The sequence below is a fragment of the Alligator mississippiensis genome, chromosome 2 (genome assembly GCF_030867095.1).
Source record: "Alligator mississippiensis isolate rAllMis1 chromosome 2, rAllMis1, whole genome shotgun sequence".
In the NCBI taxonomy this organism is placed as follows: Eukaryota; Metazoa; Chordata; order Crocodylia; family Alligatoridae; genus Alligator; species Alligator mississippiensis.
Window position 1 is genome coordinate 87,080,053 of NC_081825.1, and position 19,596 is coordinate 87,099,648.

The window sequence follows — 19,596 nt, forward strand, 5'->3', positions numbered from 1 at the left end:
GTGCTGCAAGGTATGCAAGGTGCTGGAAGACAGAGATTAAGAGGAGGGCATAAGTGAAGGGAAATCTCCTGACTAGGAGTTCCTGTAGTTTGGTCCTAGGTTACGTTCCATAAGTGCTCAATTCACATTTAGGGCAGAAGGAATGAAACAGATACTGTATTTCAATGCATAACAATATTTGAGGATAGTACAAGTGCTCTGAATTATTATCAGTAAGATAAGTAATCAACAAAATAATAATAAAGAACCACAATACAGCTTGACATAAATGTAAAGTTACATGGTATGAACGTAATTTCATTGTACATTTACACAGCACTTCTCTAAAAGCCATAGACATTAAGTAGGATAAAGGGAAAAAAATGACTCAACTTGTTACAGTCCTGCCTAAACATCAGCTCATGAAAAATTACCTGGAATATGGATTTCTTTCATGGTAATATATGCAGGAGCTTAATACTGAATTTGAAATCAATCAGTAGTATACTGTAAATAAAAAGAAAATGCAAGCAAGACATAATGCTTGCAAGCAAGACACAATCTATGATTTGTGACATAAGAATAAATTTAGCTTAAGAGGAAAAAATGCAGACTTCCCATGTAAAAGAAACCAGATGTCAAAGGCAAAACCTCTTTTTGTCAGCATGTTTGTATATGGAATAAGTTGCATGTAGTAGCACTTATTTCAGTATAGAAAGGTGTTACCCATAAATATGCTAAGCAAGCACTCAATCCCATCATCCAAATCATTAATGAATATAAGGAACAGTACTGGACCCAGGGTAGACTTCTGGGGAACCCCATTTAATACCTCCTTGCAACTGGACCTTGAACCATTGATGACAACACGTTGAGCATGCTTATCTAACCAGTTGTATATTCACCTTTCAGTACTTTTGTCTAGGTTGTATTACCTTAGCTTGTTAATGAGAATCTTGTGGGATCCAGTGGCAAAAGGCTTGCTAAAGCAAATTATATCATACTGACCATTCTCCTCCTATCCACTGAGTGTGTCACCTTATCAAAGAAAGATATCAGGTTGGCCAGGCATGACTCGCTCTTGGTGAATCTATGCAGGCTGTTCCTGATGACAATTTTTCCCTCTAGGTGCTTCACAATAGATTCCTTAAGGAGCTGATCCATGACCTTTCCAGGTATCAAGGTCTGGTTTACTGGTCTGTAATTCCCCAGACCCTCCTTCTTCCCTTTCTTAAAGATAGGCACTGTATTTGCTTTATTTCTAACCTCCACAAATTCTGAAAGAGGATAGCCAATGACTGTGAAATTATTTCTGCCATTCCTTCAATACCTTAGAGTGCATCTTATTTACCTCTGCCAATTTGAAAGCATCTAGTTTCTCTAAGTAATCCCCAACCTGTTCTTCTACTACTCTAGGCTGTTTATCTCCTTCCCTATCTCTGTTGCCAACTGCACTTACTATCTGATACCTGTGCCTGTTTGTGAAGACCAAAGTATTCGACATACTTGTAGAATCTCTTTATTATTTTTATGTTCCTTACCAGTTGCATCTTAAACCATAACTTGGCCTTCCTATTTTTTCCCTGCATGCTTCTGCAATAATTATTTATTCTTTCATAGTACTATGACAACATTTCCATGTTTGTAGGCTTCCTTTTGAGTTTTAATTCATTGAAGACCTTGCTATCTAGCCAGACTGTTGCAATTCCCATTCTTCCATGACATCAGGATAGCTTGCTCCTGCACCCTTAAAGGGGCCTCCTTAAAGTGCAGCCAGTTCTTCTTTTCCCCTCAGACTTGCTTCCCAGACTGGTGCCCACTGGTTCCCTGAATTTGCTGAAGTCGGCTTTTCCGAATTTCCTTGTTTTTATTTGCTGTTCTCTTTCCTTCTTCCCCTTAGAATCTTGAATTCTTATCATTTTGTGGTTCCTGTCATCAAAGTTGCCTTCAACCTTCATACTTTCAAACAGCTTCTTGCTGTTTGTGAACATTAAGACATGAAGAGCCTCCCCACTAGTTGGTCTCTCTATCATCTCTATAAAAAAGTTATCCTCAACACACTCTAAGAATTTGCTGGATTGCTTGTGCACTTTTATGTATCTCCCAGCAGATGTCCTGATAATTAAAATCCCTCATGAAAATCAGGTTCTGTGATCTGGAAGCTTCCATCAATTGCTTAAAGAGTCTCCATTCATCTCATCCTCCTTGTTTGCAGGCCTGTAGCAGACAACCACCATGATGTCCTCCTGCCTGCTTTTCTCTATGACTGTTAACCAGAGGTTTTAAACAGGCCTAGCTTCTACTTCATAGTGCACTTCAAAATACATGAACACTGCCTTTATATATAGAGCTACACCTCCTCTTTTTCCCATCTATCCTTCCTAAACAAGCTATAAACATCCATGATAATATTCATGTGAACTATCCCACCACATCTCTGTAATACCAATTATATCATCATTCTGTGGTTGTACTAGGACCTTCAATTCTTTCTGTTTGTTCCCCATGCTTCTTTCATTTGTATATAAACAGTTCAGGTATCTAACTTAGTGTCCTAATTTCTCCCTGAGAATGTTGCTAAGGCTTCTGCTATTGCTTCCTCCTACTAAGTTTTTATCCAGGTCCCCTGGCTCTTTACCTCTCAGCTTGTTTGTCTATTCTGTGGTGAACCTTGTTTAAAGCCTTCCTTGCAAGGTTAGCAAGCCCATATGAAAAGACACTCTTCCTTTTCTTCATCAGGTGAACCCCATCTCTTCCCAGTGGTCCATGTTCCTGGAAGACCACCCCATTGTTGAAGGATGCATCGTTTCCTAGCTGGTCCTTTATCCTTGTTTGGAAGGACTGGTGAGAACACCACCTGGGCCCCATCCCCTTCAATGAAGCCAGAGCCATGTAGTCATTTTTGATCTGTTCAAGGTCACCCCTGGCACTGTCATTAGTGTTCATATGGATGAGCATGAGATAGTAGTCAAAGGATGGGATAAGTCTTGGAGATCTTTCCATTATGTCTTAGATGAGGGTTCAAAGTAGGCAGTAGACCTCCAGAGCCAACAGGGCAGGCCAGGAGATTGATGCTTCCATACCTTGCAGGAGGAAGTCATAAATAACAAACATCCATAAAAATTTATAATACTTTTATTTTAATATTTAACACTTACAGTACTTTTATTTATGAAAGAAAGACCAAACTATAACATAGGGTTCTATGAGTCTCTAGGTTTTAGTTTGTTTGTTCTGGTTTTGCTACTTTTGTTTCATGGGTTAAGACTTTTGCCTGAGTTATGGGAGATGTAGGTTCAGTTCTACTTCCTGTGCCCCTTTATGCTTGTCCCTGCAGTTTGGGTTTGTTCCTGCATCAATGAGGTTAATCAAGTGTTGATGTTGACTTCAGTGGGTAGACTAAGCCCTTAATTTTTAGTGCCAAAGTTTTACAGCTATAGTTTCCAACTGTAAAATGTGGATATGGATACTTGTTTATGACATGGGTATCTATGAGGTAGGCATATACTACCAGCATTGGTAGTAAAGCTTTTAAAAGTTTTTCAGTGACTTAGGCTTCTAAGTTTTATTTGAAAGTTAATGAGAGTTAGGTGCTTTTGATAACTTTACTCAAGTCCCTAAGGTACCTAATGAGATAGATTATAACTACACATTAAAAACCTCCACAACATTCACTAATGATAAGCAGTGTTTTTTTTCCTAAGACAGACTCTCTACATAACTAAGGATTAATTTCATGTTTTATGTGCTGAAATAAAATAGTATAAATAAATAAGAAAAACAACCATTTGTGTGTCAGGTGGTTAAATTTCTAAAGCACTTTGGCATGCAATGTGTCTTATTCCTGATGAAATGTCAAATCCATACTCCTAACTAAATGTATATAAATATGCCATATAAACATCAGGGATTATGTGTCTAGCATTCTGAAAAGTGGAATGGGGTCTTTAAAACAGGAAAAAATCATGTTTTGATTTTATATTCTTTTGAAAAATAAAAGCTCATGTGACCCTAAGCCCTTTAACAAGATGATTTATTAGTTGAGTATGGAGTTATAGCAAGAAATGGCATTAGTAGAGCTAGTTGAGAGAGGTTATTTTCCCTGGAAAAAAAGGTAATAAAAAACATGTTTTAAAATTATTTTATTCAGACCAAAAGCATGAAACCTTTTTTGTTTGGAGTTTAGTAGTTGTATGCCAATGTATATTTTTATCATGTTTTTATGGAAATTGTTCTTTTGCAAAAATTCCCATTTTGTCAAAAAGATCCTTTTTGTGAAAATGTTTTGGTGAAAAAGAATTGGATGGGCTCTAGACACTGAGTTAAGGAGTGCGCTGAAGGTAATTGTAATCTGTGTTTAATTATTATACAAACCCAAAATATTCCATGTGTCTCAAAAGTGCACAAAATTAAATTCTAATAATACTTCCTGTATCACAGTTTCTTCATGCTCTATTATCCAAACAGACCAAATGCCACAATAGTTTCTGAAGGCTTTAGAGTATCAAGCATAAGTTGTAGTGATCACAGGTTTATTAGTAGAGATAACCCAGATCTCAACTTTCCTAGGTGTTTCAGTTACAAATTCCTTCCTTCCTTCCTTCAACAAAATCTCCAGGAGCCATCCTTTCATAAACAAAAGTATTGTGAGATGTTTCATTTTTAGCATAGATTGCATATGAAAAAAAGATCCCAGTTACCTGATTTACATGTCTCTCATGCTTGACTTAAATCATATGTTCTACTGGTCAATAAATTAGAGAAAAACAGAGGTGGTATTTTTAAAAACTGTGCAAGAGACTTGGAAACGCAAGTCCTGTTGACTAAACCATTGGGTTCCAAATCACTTACATGCATGCAAATCATACCCTTTTTTTTTATTCTCCTAAATCTGCAAATCTGATTCTGTTTGAAATACTGCCTATGATTATACTGGGTTTCAATTACGCTTAACTTTAATCAAGTGCTTGAAGGGATGAGTAGAAAAAAGATTTTAAGCTCCAATGACCTTATGTAGCCTTGTCTACTTTGGTACTCTTATGAATGCTATGACTGGTGGAGGTATACTGGTAGTAAGAACCACAGAGAATTTTAAGGACCAAAAACTAATGTAGACACAGCCTTCGTGTTAGAGTATCATATAGGCAGAATGGTTTTCCAAAGGACAGGAGGGGAGGCATAGAAGACCATTAACTTTTGACATAGATGATGCTGTAGTGTGGACAGGGCCTAAAAGACCATGGTCTCATACTTCCATAGCTTATATAAAACAATATATATGTTGTAACAGAGTGCCTTATATTTCCAACCATCTGCTTAAACATCAACTAATTAAATAAAGTTCAGGTATTTTCATAGTTTACTGCTTCTTTCTGTGCTGGAATGTTATTACTTATTAAATTAAGAATTTTAGTACTGCAGATTAGTAATAGGTGATAGCAAAAGTCATTGTCCTTTTTAACTTCCTGGCCTTGTTATGATGTAGTCACACTTGCTGTTTTCTGTAGTTGGCATTGCTCAATGGAGCAAGAACTGTGCTCTCAGAAATAATTCACTAGTGGTAATTTCCAGTTACAAAAATAAGAGTCTGGATGATCTAAAGTGCATACTAAAATGAAGTGAGGGAAACATATAAAAGTCACCATTGGATAACTGCTAAAAAATAAACCTACCGAACCAGTGTTAATGTGATGTTCAAAAGCAGTTTTGCTGAAATCTGTCTGCAGTGATTACTTTCCCATGGGTCAGTGCCCCTGTGTTTTTATGATATATAACACTAGATATTTTCTGATTACTGCTTAGTAAAAAGATATACTTCACAGCAGGGGTATAAGCAAAGATACAATTATAGTGAGGTTAATTTGATCAGATTAAGTAAGCCAATTCAGGCTCTACAGTCATTTTAATTGGTTTATCTAAATGTACAGCATTGGGTTGTTGTAAATAATGCAGTTTATAATTGAAGATACTGTAATGTGTCTAACATTCATACACCAAAATTACTATGAATTACCATAAAACAGATCTATATTAATGTTGCACACATAGGCACTACATGGCATGGGCACAAGTCCAAAAATTTGGAGAAAACTCTATAGGGAATTCATAGAATTTTCCATTCCCGGTGCATCTATACATGAATTAAAGGACTTTTGCTAATGCACATCAAATTTAGTACATCCAGTTGAAGTAATAAAGAAATGTGCATTAAGCTGACTTAGTGCATAGTAATTAATACACATGGTTTTAAAATGATGCTTAATGCACAGTAGGCTATTTTACTGCGTATTCGCTTAATTGCGCAATTTTTTATGTGACACTTTAATTTTAGTAAAATAGGCTACTGCGAATTAAAGTGCACAGGTAGACACACCCAGAGAGTTTATGATGAGGACAAATAGGACTTTTTTTTTTACTTGGCTCCTTAATGAATGTGGATGAGGTATGACATTTCAGGATTGGAATTATTGTAAGAAGCCAACTGTAAGAAATTTTTGGCTAATGGAAAAAATAGCATCACCCTCTGCGATGAAGAACTCTTTACTTTCAGGTACAGGATAAGAACCGAGAGTATAATTTTCTGTAGATAAACTAAAGCTTATCTACTATATTTACAAAAGCTTATCTATAAAACCTAAACTGGTGTAAAGAATACAGACAAGACTATAACTTTGTGCACTCATGATTATCTATTTACAAGGAAGGAAAAAAAACCTCTTTGGAACAAGAGGTCTTTCATACCTTTGCAGCTTTTAATGAACTTCTTGATTTGAACAAAGTATAAATAATGTAATAGTGTTTATAAACTGCTGAGGTAGTTTGCCTTTTCTCAGTAACAGCTCAGCTTTTGGGACTAAGGGGCAAATTACACACAGATATCACATCTTGTGGTGATGTGATGTCTTAAAAATACCTTGTGTGAGAAAAAACACACCAAGTTCTCATGGAATTCCCATCTCATGATTATTCCCAAATGGGTTAGAATGATGGACAATTATACTCTAAAATGTTAGAATAACGAGTTAACTTTCTAACCTAAATTGATTCCAAAGTAATCTCAAACAAAAGGATGAATATGAAAAAAAAGACAGTAAAATGATGGGGCAGAATATACAATATGTGCAAAAAGGTACAAAAAATAAAACTTTAGTCTTTTTGTTATTTGCACAAAGATCTAGTGGCTCTATGCCCAATTGTCCCACAGAGATCCAGAAATGAGCTGAGTCCACCAAGATAGCAAAAACACATGGAAAACTCAAACCTGAAAATCTAAAGCAAATGTCAGAGAATAAAATGTAGTAATCCAGAGAACATAGTTCGGTAGTTAAAAATAAAAGGATTATAGCACCAAAGTTATCATGACAAGCCTAATAAAATCTTAAGAGGGCCAACCCAGCTCTTCAAGCTACCAAGTAGTAGTATGTATGGCCACATCCACATGAGTTTGGATACCTTGCCCCCAGGGAATGCCTGTGTTATGCGCCCTCTGGCATGTAGCAGGTTAGCCCAGGTGGGGTAGGGAAGGCTGGGCTCAGCACTGGCCTGGCCCCAGAAACCTTACCTGGGGTCCTGGAAGTCTTCTGGGGCTGCAGCAGTGACAATCCTACCACTTGGAGCCTGGCTGGCAGTCGGAGCATGGCTCTAGATGGCCAGCCTCGAGTTTTAGGCAATGCGCTCTGCCCCCATGTGCGCTGCTCTGCTTTTTTTTTTGCATGGGTTTTCCTGGGGTCAAAACCCCCCCCACAGCAGCATGGAGAACAGCTGAATGTGTGATGTGTGGTGCCGTAGACATGTCTATGGTGCCACATACTGCTCGGCTGCACTTGTCTGGACCTGGCCTATGAGTTTGTCAGAGGAGACCTCAGCTGGTGGACGCTCAAAAACCTATAGCTCAAAATAACCTTTCTGCAAATATCCTGGTTTTATATACAATCTGCAGATGAGCAGTGGTGGCTGTGTGCTTTGGTCCCTTGCATTTTATCTTGAAATTCAAATACACGTTCTTTTCATTTGGCTCTTTTATACAACCATCCCTTAGAAAAGACAATGTTAGACCAGGATTAGTATTTTTGGCATAGGATCCCATGTAACATAGATTAACAGTTTTCAGTCATTGATCTAGTCATGAATTTTTACTTGCCATGTTGCTCTTAGTTAGCATTTGGCAGACAAGGATGGTGGGTTCAGCCATTAAACCTTCCTCTATTCATTTGGGTTAGAAAGAAAACCTTCCAGACAAGTGGGGACCAACCTCTTTGGCAGGCATGACACAAATTAGCCCTGTACTATCCCCATGGTGCACTTCAGTCCTTTTCTCTTAAATCATTCTACTGCTCTGCTTTCTGCTCCCTGACTTTTGTTCTCAACCAAACTGCTCCTCTGCTTTCTGCTTCCTGCCCTATGCTCCTTGCCTAATCTGATGCTTTGCTTTCTTCTCCTTGTCCTGTCTGCCACTGTGCTACCTGTCCCCACCCCATTCTGCTATGTGCTACACAGTAAGTGTAGCTCAAGTAAGTGCATATTCAACAGCGTTGCAGGATTTTTGAGTCCCTGGTAGGGAACCAGGGAGAATGTAGGGAAGACATGCTTGCGCAAACAAGGCAGGAGCTCTCCAGAGCTTTTGAGAGAATGCAAGGAGAAAGAGATCCAGTCAACAGAGACCAGATGCTAAAGATACCTATTCTCTGAATTAGAGGCCATGACTAGTCCCTCAAAACAGATGGCATGCACACAGTACCCCTACCCAGATGTGTTCTGTTAAGCAACATGCATTTTAAAGCCTTATGCTTTGCACCAGTATAAACTTAAGAATTCTTTTTTGGGCTGTAGTAAAGCTTTTTCAGTGGGTTCATTGGACATCTCTGTCCTTCCTCACTGGAATGGCCAAGGAACTACTTTGACAGGCAAAAAGAGATCCTTTGTAGGACAGCTAAAGTGAGCACAGTGGCAACAATGATCTTTAGAGCCGTGAAATCCAGATACGAAGCTCCCCAAGGTTCCAGGGTATGGAAGTTTGTTCTTTTAGACTGGGGTGCATTTCTTTTTGTAACTTAACTACTCCACTAGGTTCAAATTTAATTCAATTTTTAAAAAATACTAAACCAATTGGATCATTTACATAAGCTAATGAATTGCCAGATTTAATTTGTACACATTGGAATATGTGCTTTATAAGTATTTTTCCTTAAATCCTCAGTTAAATCAATCTTGTCAGGGTTGATTAAGCAGTGAGCAGGGACGGACTGAACATCATCAGAGATAGAGAACTTCCCCTAATTGGAATTATCACTGAATCTCCCTTTAATTTGCTGGCAGAATTTTAACAAAAATGCCTTTGTGTGTCCTCTCTTGCTCATAACTTAAATTTATCTCCAATGTTTCCAATAAGGAATAAAAGCTACTGACTCATTAAAAAGAAACCCAAAACCTTTTGATATAAATATATTTTTTCCAGTAGTGAGTGAATCTGTCAGGCAAGTCAGAGATATCAATATTCTCTAGCTTGCACAGATTTTTGGTACCACTGACAGAACTGCCTCCCCCCACCACAAAAGAAAACAAAACAAAACCAAACCCTTTGATAACTTCTAAATGAAATGGGATTCAGAGACAGCTAGACAAAATGGTGTTAATTTATTAATGTCAGTACTTTAAACCTAGATAAAACATAGATTAAAACTAAACTACCGCAGTTACCTAGCACTATTATTTTTTTCTGTTAAATTTTGTGTGTGTATGTGTAAGAGAGAGGGAGAAAGAGAGAGAGCGAGAAATGGGTTCCATGATAATCTAACCCAAAGGCTTAAAAACTGAAATGAAAATAAATAAATCCAGCAATCCTTTTAGGATCAGATAGAAAAAACAATTCATAAAACTTTCATTTGCTTTTCAGCAAAACATAGACTGATTCGCAGGACAATATGGCTGTTTTGAAAGTATTTGGAACTCAAGAGTAATTATTGAGCCACCTATGAACTAGTGTCAAAGCAAAACTGTATGGTTCATTGGAAGATCTTTTCTCAGATTAAGTTAAATTACATTCTAGTCCAAAGTGGCTCAGAAAGTTTGCATTAAACATGGAGGAAAGTATGAAAATAAGGGTGTTCTGGGGAGGCTTGTAAGAAAGTCATCGTTCTTCTCTGTGCTGCTACCCCACATTTTGTGGGAGCAATAGATATTTTTTAATCTCAATCTCTTTTTCAGGTTCATATCAAATACATTTCTAGATTAAGGGATTAGGGAGTCCAGTGTAGCACAGCTCTCTGATGTGTAAATAATGAACAAGCAGCCATAGCACGATCGGGTAGCAGAATTTATATTTTATCACATACTTGTTTGGTGCAGATGAATCTATGAACTGGAACAGAAATGATTATAGTGATTTGATCTATTTGCACATATTTGCATCATCACAGTTCAGTTAGTCATTGCTGTACAGGAAGACTAACTTCCAAAATATGTTTTGCTTCACTATGTAGAGATGGCACTTGTTTTTCTTCTTTTAGATGAGATATCCAGGATTGTCACCAGAGTACAGTATCCTGATTACATCAAATTACAAGTTTGTTTGTCTTGAATAACTTGCTCTGATAAAATGGTAAAAGTAATGTGCTCTTAGAAAGAAGTAGATCTCTCTTTGAGTCATGCATGCATGCACAAATGAATGCTCAGGAGATTTTCTTGGAGGTACTGATGGTACACCATCTGAAGTTAGTTACTAAATAGAACTGCCAATAAACAATGTCATTTAAAACATATTTTAGATTAATTTTAAGTGATACAAAGATTACAACATAAATCTAATCTATTAATCAATGCCAAAAGCTGAAGAAACTCAATTTGAACCATTCCATCTTGGAACTTAGTTAACAAGGATGAATTATTCAGCTCATTAATTCAGAAGATAGTGAGTTTAGGGAGGATTGCATTGCAATTTGAGAGCAATTTGAGTGGGAGGAAGATGATTTGGTGGAATCTGTATCAGCAGCCCAGAATACTTTTCCGTTCACATACTTCAGCTGAATCGTGGACTGACAGCTAAGTGAGCAATCATTATTAGATAGGTACCCATTAGTGTTAAAGTGTACAGATGCCACGAAAGTAAAACAGGTAAGGCCGGGTTATGATACTAATTAAGATTTGCTATGCGGAGCTGTTTTTTTGGAAAGGAGAAATAGTGGAAGCTTGCTGAGCAGTGATTGTATGATGTTTGAAGCAATGTTGATGGCATAGAAGAAAGCAAAGACATGCAAACTGAGAACAGTGTGGTTATGCATCATTTGTTGACAGGGCAAAGAATTTCAGTTTCATTCCACTTTGTAGATTGTGAAATTTCTGAGTTGATGATTTTAACAGCCATACTGAAATGACCCTATCTCAACTCATATACTTTAGACCAGCTATTTGGATTGGGATTTGAATTTAGGCAATTGGACCAGAAACTGTGCCATTGACTGAACATTATTACCTACATTTTTGGGCTCAGTTTCTGTCTCTTGCCATACTGAGGAATCAATTTTGATGGTTCCCCTGTGGAGATTTACAGAGATTAATGGGACCAGAAAGGTTCTTCATGAGGGAGAATCTCATTCTCCTGACAGAACCCTTCCTTGCTTGTTTGATAAGCCTTTGTAATACTCTGTAATAAGACAGAAGTCTTCTACTTCTGGTATGAAGCCCCTAACAGGCTTTTCTTCCTTCATTTCCAAAGGAAAACCCTGATCTTCAGGTAATTTGTGACACACAAAGCAAAAAAGGAATGTAGGTAAAGCAAAATTGTCATGCCAGGTTCACTGGTTGCAGTAAAAAGGTTTTTCAAACTCCAAGACTGTTTTTGAGCAGGAGACAAAGGAAGGATTCTTTTTAGATTGGAATAATTTACAAAACCTCAGACTATAAATGTGTTTGATATTGTTGATATTTTGACTTACAACTGTTTCACCTTTGTAGCGGAGACCATCACAATACCACTGTTTTTGCAGAAAAAAAGAGCTATCTGAATATATAATTGCAGAACAAGGACTTAGGGGGCCAATTTCCTTGTTTTCTCTTCTGGATTCCCTACCAGTGATACTCACTGAAATAAAGGATGTATTTGTGATAATTTTGATATAAACCCATCCCGTGGATCCAAGTCCCTCCTGAAGCAAATTAGGGTGTACTAGGTCCTTTGCCTATAGAGATTGTCTGTACCTCAGTTGTTCGGCTGCCTGTTGCTTTGAAAGAAGTATTAGTATGGACTTTATTCAAGAAGCCATTGATTAATTATTAACCATTATACCATCTTTCTTTCTTGGATAAAATTATGGAGAAGATTCTGAGACAACCTGCACAGTATCTAGCTCCCCTGAACTGCTTTATCCTTTTCAGTCTACGTGTATAAGCCAAAGATTGTATTGGTTATGTTGATCCATCCTTTTGATGGCAGGCGTAGATCAAGAGTCCATTCTGACTCAGATGGTCTAGCAGCTGCCTTTAATACTACTTACCAGGAGATGTTGTTGAATTGGCTGTGAGCACTGACTGTCAGGATCGATTGGGCCACAGGCAGTTACTCAGCAAATTACCATAAGCAAGCCAGGGTCACACCAGGTTTCAGTTGCCGTCCAGATGTTTAGGCCAAGGGGTTGAGGAAGTATCATTGTCAGGGTATAAGGTAGATCAGAGCTGGGTGGTCTGAACAGCGATGGGGCAAGGGCTGTGGTGAGGCTGGGATCAGGCAGGAACAAATAGGAACAAGGCTGGAGCAAGGCAGAGGTCCAAGGATTGTACACACAAGCACTGTTTCTGGGACAAGTTTACAGGAAGTAGAAGGGATTTTATAGCCCTCCTGTCATACAGGCTCTCCTGTCTGCCTCCCAGCAGTAACCAAAGGCATAGGCTAGGACTGACTGGCTGGTGCCCCAAGGGACAACATCCCCCTCCCTACCACACACTATCCCCACCTTACTTCTGGCATGCTGTCAGACAGCAGACCCAGAGAGGTTCTTGAAAATTTTCCCTTCAGCAGCCCTTGTGGTACCTGCTGTTGGATTGAGTGTAGATCAGGTGAAGAGTCTTCACTCTTCATCTCTCTAGCTCTTCAGGTGCAGTCTCTGTGTGTGGGGGGAGGGTGTATGGGGATCCAAGAAAGAGATTAGGTATGGGTGAAGGGGCTCTGGTCCCCACGGGAGAAGGGGGTCCATTTGGGGGAGTCTGGTGTCTCTGGTCCCTCCAGGGGTTGGGTGGGCAATGTCTGGACCCCCTCACCCCCCCTCCACAAACCTCCAACGTGGACACTACCTGGCTTGCCCCACCAAGGACTGCACCTCCTAGTCCCCTTCCACCACAAACCCTACCTGAGAGACCATCCATGTCCATGTGGGGGCATGGGGGGTGGGTCTGGGGTCTTTGGTCTCCATGGAGGTTGGCATTGTCCATGCATGGGGGGCAGGTCAGAGGTCCCTAGTCCCAGTGGGGAGGGATTCCTGCTGTTTGGGTAGGAAGGGGGTGGGATCTGGCAGATCTGGGTCCTGCTTGATTGGACTCACCACCAGACTCCACACCTTATGGTACCTGAACTGCCTCCATCCCACATCTGCTAGGACTGGAGATCCCTGAGCCCCCCACCCCTTGCAAAGACAGAGCCCGGGATTACAGATAGGCTCCAAGAGTTGGGCTGAGGAAGGATCTGTGGGATCTGGAAATGGAGGGAATAGAGGCAGGCTGGGATGGCTGAGCTGTTAGTCCAGACAGGAGGTGGAGAGGGAATCAGGGATCCCTGGTTCTAGTAGGGGCAGGATCCCTGTAGTTTGTGTATAGGAGGGCGTGGGATATGGCATATACCTGTCCAATTAAGAGGGACCAGATCTGTCAGACCCTGCCCGCTCCTGTATACAAGCTGCAAGGATCCTGCCCCCACCAGGCCTGGGGATCCCTGACCCCTTGCCCTCCCTACCTGGACACAGTCCTGGCTGACATGTAGGGTTGGGCGGAGAATCTAAGGAGTCCAGGAACACAGGGCAGAGGCAGGGCAGGCCATGTCTGTGATGGGGGTGGGGGGGAAGGACCTCTGGGACAGTGATGAGGGTGAGCCCATTACTGTCCATGCAGGGGGAGAGGTCGGGGGCTCAGGGACAGTGGGAGCAGAGTCCATTTGGGGCTTTGGTGCTGCAGTGGGGAGTGGGCGAGTTGACAACCCCAGCTGCGGGAGGCTTTCCTTGTGTGCAGATGGAGCTTCCTCTTGCCATTGGAGAAACCCATCCCCTCAGCCCTTAGGGGAAGGAGTTTGCTCTTACTTGGGCTGCAGCAACAGAGTGCAGCCTGAGTTACAGAGTATTTTTCTGGAGGGATGGGCAAGGCAAAAGTGGGGCATGCTGGGATGCCAAAAGGCATCCCTGTGGGCTCAGATGATTGGAGTTGCATGTAAGTATTCATTCACGCGCTTGAACCCCAATAACTTAGGACTTAAACTGAGTCTGAAGCATTGGAGATTTCCTCTGTTAGCCATTTTTTTAACAATTTGAAGCTCTGTGAATTCTTGTTCATAGAGCATTTCAACTGGTGGAACTGTGATTTCACCAATTGCACTAGTTGAAATGTAAAACCTATGTATACCCCTAGGAAGATATCAATAGATAGTTGCTGGCAATTGTTCCTCTTGCCAAAAAGATTGCAAGTGTAAGGTGCTACAGGATATCTTTCTGTCATTCCTGTTCAACATGTCAATGGAGCAATTGGACTGGGTAGCAAACGAGCATGGGGTGTAGTACATCGACGACACCCAACTCTCAGGGTCTGACTTCAGTGGTGTATTTCAGTGGAGCAAACTCATCAGAGGTAAAACTGAGTTTTTGTTAGGAGATGTGGGGAAATAGAAGGATAAGATGGCAAAGTAATATCAGTCCCTTTGATTAAAGGCATGTATTCAGAACTTCACAGCCACCTTTAGATTCTCAACTTCAGTTATGACAATAGTTTTACAACAGTAATGCAGTCAGCTCTACTATCAGCATCTGGCCAGGAGGTTGTGACCTTTGTGGATGACAACCTTGCTATTGCTATCCATATTATGTTACCAAGATTAGATAGTTGAAATGTGTTCTATTTGGGGTTATATCTTGATACTGAAGCTGGTGCTGAATTCAGTAATGCTCTTACTGAACAGAGTCTTGCTGGGAGCTCAGGACACCAGTGCTCAGAGACCTGTGCAGGCTGTCCACACGTCTTTATGTGAAGTTTAAGACATTGATTATGAACTATAAATACTCATGACCTTGTGCTTACCTATCTGTGAGATCAACTCTTTTTCTCATGCCAAACTGCCAGAGCTGGAAGAGGCTATCAATTTGGAGCCATGTCATTATAAAAGAGGGGGCCACTGGCAGGGTGTTCTGTGTGGTCTCTGGAACTTTTCTCCCCATCTGAATAGCTCAAATTTGATGACCCTCTAGGCATGCTACAGAAGACATCTGTTTGTCAGGGACTTTTTCTTGGTACAAGTTTTGGGAAGGAGGGGAAAGGAGCTTTCTCGTAACTACTTGACTGGCTAAATTCCTATCTAGCTTACTAATTTTGCCAGGATTTTGTTATAATATTAATTGTATCAGTCCAGAATTTGTAGAAGAGTCCTTTTTTTCTATTTAAATCAAAATGAAGGAATAAAGGCAGAAGTATTAATGGACAAGATAACAGATGAAGTTTGGTAAAAAAAAAGTGTAGTGTTTTAAACGTGATGATAAAATACTGTTTTGGGTTTTTTTATAACAGAGAGTTGAAAGGATGCTAGTGATGGGATTCAAGATGTAAGTGACAGCATCAGTGTACTGGGCAACACACGGGTGATTTTTCACGGTGACATTGGGGATAGATTATTGATGATATCATCAACAGCTTTGTGGAAAGCATTTAATACTGTTTTCTAAGCCTTAGATACTGTTTTATGTGGGTCTTACAAAACCAGGAGTATGGCATTAAAAGAACTTTATCAAGCTAATTCAAAGAAATATGGAGATAATGAGTAGGAACCCACCACCTAGGTAAACAATAACAATTTAAAATGTAGGTCTAATTACTTGACAATGTGCTTGTAATTAATTCATGCTTTGCTAAATTCTTTTCTTATGGTCTTCTTTGTTACAATATGTGTCTTATCAGAAATATTCCTTGTTCTCTTGTAGTTAAAGTAGATTCACTCATTTTTTAAAAAATAAGCACCGCTTGGCTAAAAGTAAAAGAAGGCACACAATTGCATGTTTGGATATATATCTCTACTATGCATGTTTTTGTCTGGTTGAAACATTTAAAGATGATTCACTACTATTGTTTTATGTGAAGATATTGAGTAAATCTGTCAGAGATATATATTTCCCCATGTACTCTGTAAGATATTGGTGTTTTTGTTTATTAAAGTTGTACTGAAGATATAGTCACGTGAGAGAGCATAGGAGAAAAACTTGTACCTGCCCCTGGCCTTATATGTTCTAGGAGACAAAAAAACACCAGTGAGATATATATGAAATACATAAATGAAATCTAGATTTCAAGCCTTTCAAAAGTTAGGGATAGTGTCTGTACTAATCTGTGGTTTTAGTGTAATATCAAGATGCCACTATCATAAAACTAGGGACCTGTCATACCACTTTGACTGAAACATTGATTCAGCTTAGCAAACATTTCAAGGTTTGAAGCTTTGGGATCTAGCATATGGGTTCAAGTTCATACTTAATTATAATTAATGATAGGTAAACTAATTCAGATAAAAAGCTTCCACAATTTCAGAAAGTGAAATAGTGATAATGGAGAATATGGAGATCTTTTATGTAAGTAAAGTTCTTTAACTGCTGCTCTAGAGAGAAGTAATTCAAGCAAGTATGGAAAACATTCAGTAGTGGTATCCTGCACGTACTGAGGGATTGATTTCTTGATTGAACAGAATGCATCCTGACAGTTATTTTTTAGATAGAAAGAGCAAAGATCAAGCAGTACCTTCTCATAAGGACTGAAATTGTGACCAGTGTTTGTTCTGGCTACACAAAATGCTATTTGCCTTCATGCAAGGGCAGATCCAATCTAATTCAGTATGCAGATATGACAATATGAAATTCCTGTTGTTACAAATTGGTAACAGAATGAGTCTAATTGCAAAGTGATGGGGCAGTTATTACAGACTTTTTTTCAGGTGGTCTGGATGGCTGGAGAAAAAAGAAATTGAGGCAACTGCAAAACTTCACATTTGGCCCTGTAACAAAGACCATTGGAAAAAAGAATAGTTGTGGGGCACACACAGGGAAGGTAGGATTTGATAAAAGAGAAATTTCCAGAGAAGTTGAAGAAGTTATGGATCATTTTGAAGGGAAGCAAACAGGACCTAGCATGAGTCCCAAAAGCTCTTTGGGAAAGCAAATTGGAACTGTTTTTTCCACCCCAGCTCCTCCCCCATCCGTCCTCGTAATTCATCTAATTTGGGTGTAGTGAAAGGGTACAGGAGATTAAATAGGTAGACAGGTTGTTTGTGGGTTTTTTGTTTTATTTTCTCTAATTTTTTTTTCTATTTGCATTTTTAAAAGGCTGTTGGTCAGACATCACTGTCTATATGCTCCTAAAGGGAAGAATTGCAGATATCCAGTGGCACTTGTATGGTAATGTGGCTGGCACAGAATGGGTGTTGTGCCCAGAAACCAGTCCAAGAGCAAGAAAATTATGAAATGTTGTCAAGACACTAGGAGTCCAAAACCTAATAAATGAGGGGATGCATTCAAAAGATTAGAAAGGGGACATTATATTATAGCAAGTGATACATATAATAGTCTTTCATAAGTAAAGGGAGAGAGAATGAGTTTAATATTTTCTACTTCACCTAAAAAGTAGTTAATTAAAAATTCTAAATTTTCTTCTTGACATGTGAATGTGTGGGGGGAAAAAATGACAAGGGGGAAGATATATGAAGAGAGAGTGCAGATGACAGAGATCCTAATATTTTCCCAGACAGTTGTCAAAGATGGAAAACAAAACCTAGCACTTTCAAACTATTCAGCTGAAATTTGAGCTGCGTGTATTTATTAATATGGTAAATCAACACTCTTGAATCTCTGCATGATTAAACAAAATACTACTAACATAATTAGTCAGTGTGATATAGGAGAATCCCTCTTACTCAGAGGAGTTTCAGCTACCAAAATGTGGCTCTTGAAACTATTGTAAATGCATAATTATAATTTTCATGATGATTGATAAACTGTTCTGCAGCAGGGATCTGATTCATTTGGGTCTCAGCAATGTAAACCTTTGAATATGAGAAACATTGCAACCACATTCAGCATCTAGAAAACTTTAAACAATGGCTAAAATGTTTTTATTCGATTAAGCAGGCTTAACTAAAAATATGCTAATTACCAAATACATGCTGTGTAAAAAAGGATAAAATGACTTTTTACGCAGAAAGAGATAACGCAAGCTGTATCTGCAGTCAAGCACCTGCAGAGTGCTTAGTGAATGTAACAGCTGGTGATCTAGCATACATTTCTTTTCTTCAAGTCTTTAATCCTTTCTTTCTCATCACCGACTATGGTATAATAAAGATTTTCTCCAACAATTTATTCTTAGGTCTCCAGATTCAGTTTCAGCTTTAGGAGAACATTTATAAAAAGAAGGCAGCTACTCAGTTTAACATGTCTCTCCTGGGACAATTGATCTCCTTTTCCAGGATAAAACTTGTAAGTATTTTGCCAGATCCTTTAATATACCAAGTCTCTCCCTCTCTTTGCAACATACCAGTACACACTATTAACAGTGTGATACTGTCAGGTAACTAGATAATATGATAAAGTGCATCTACTGAAAAACTAAATCTTATGAGGTAATCCTAGACAATAAAACTATGACCTATATAAAAGTATTCCTATATAGACTGGACCTACATGCTGGGGTTAAGGTTTCTTACAAACATAACAGTAACCTCAGCAATGTTAAAGCAGAATAAATTCTGAAACATAGGGATTATGTGACAGTCAGATGTATTATGTTATCACAGAATCGATATAACAGCATATAAGGTCATTGCTAAAGTTTTACATAGTGTGAAGCTGCAGGCATATAGCTTTTAGGTATTTTGAGGGAGGAGTGAAAGCTTTGTAGGGTGCTGAAGTGTATTATGGATACATATTAAAATGAAAAGATAGGCATGAATATTTTCTCTTACTTTTTATTCCTGTGTTTCTAAGGTTTTGTGTGGATTAGATATGTCCTGCCATACCTTTGTGGGTCCCTATTTATTTGTTGATATTTATTTGCTGTTGAGGATACCAATCAGTACATGTATAAAAATATCCAGACATATTACAAGATAGAAAAAAATAAGGCAAAGTCAATTTTGAACCCCAAATTAGCATTTTTTCTGTTTTCAGGAGCTATACTTGGGAAAATTAAGAAAAATTAAATAGGGAAAACATGTATTAGAGCTTTGTGATTAAAAAAATACTTTAATGTTTTAAAACAAATCTCTTAGAACAAGAGAGGTAGATTCTGAGGAATAACCTCTAAATAAGGCTTACAATGAAATTCTTTGTGTCACCTTGTAAGAGCATGGTCTGTCCTCTTAAGAAGAGGCAGCAAAACTCTTAAGGGCATTCAGCTGTGGGC